Source organism: Bombus vancouverensis, unplaced genomic scaffold (assembly GCF_051014615.1).
Source record: "Bombus vancouverensis nearcticus unplaced genomic scaffold, iyBomVanc1_principal scaffold0036, whole genome shotgun sequence".
NCBI classification, from domain to species: Eukaryota; Metazoa; Arthropoda; class Insecta; order Hymenoptera; family Apidae; genus Bombus; species Bombus vancouverensis.
This window is the reverse complement of record NW_027468927.1, coordinates 11692-12508: the sequence shown is the minus strand read 5'-3', so window position 1 is coordinate 12508 and position 817 is coordinate 11692. Positions and strand designations below refer to the sequence as shown.

The following is an 817-nucleotide window of genomic DNA, read 5'->3' as shown; positions in this document are numbered from 1 at the left end:
TTATTTTTCTCTTGATGGCTTTTTTTATTGGGTCCACGGTGGGTTCCGTTTCGTTGCTTTTGGCTTCATTATCGGTAACTTCTATCTTTTTATACAATTTTATTTTGTCTTATTTTATTTTATTTTATTTTTATTCTTATTTGTATTTATAGAGATGATGTCAATGCAATATTTTTCACTTTTTGTCACTTATTCCTTCTACTTTAATGAATGTTTGTCTACTTTGACGCGCGTACTGAGAGGTCCGTCCTGCTCGGAGGTCTACAGTCAACTGACCACTTCTTTTTTCCTGAATATTAAGAGCAAGTAACAAAATTACTCACTTCAGCCAACTCTCATACCACGTTGAGTGCACTCGTTCTCGTCCGATCACGAAAGTTAAGCAACGTAGGGCACGGATAGTACTTAGATGGGTGACCGCTTGGGAACTCCGTGTGGTGTTGGCTTTTTTAAATTTTTTCCAATTCTTCCTACTTTTCTTAATAATTTATGGTCATGTACATCGTGTTAAAAATATACTTTTAGCATTACAGCGTATGTCAATGTCGTGGTTATTCGTTATACATTCAAGTACGCTTGTTTGAAAGTCAATAGACTATTGCTGAATCACGTACTACTTATAAATTGTTGTCTAGCACGTAAGTGTAATTTCATGTACATTATACACTAGTACTGTGCGCTATAATTCATGAACTGCACAATAGATTTAACGCACCAATTATCTATGCATCTATTACACTGATTCCTGCAGTAGTTTTTACTTTCCACACTCTATGGCCGCCGTTTGCACAAAACGGCTATTTATATTTATTCCAAT

At 35.4% G+C, this 817-nt stretch overlaps 1 non-coding gene across 1 annotated transcript; it reads left to right on the top strand.

The window, feature by feature from the left end:
• Positions 1-327: 327 nt before the first annotated feature.
• LOC117162141 (5S ribosomal RNA) lies at positions 328-446 on the top strand. The gene has a single exon (XR_004465157.1). It is a non-coding gene; the product is annotated as a 5S ribosomal RNA (ribosomal RNA).
• Positions 447-817: the final 371 nt, after the last annotated feature.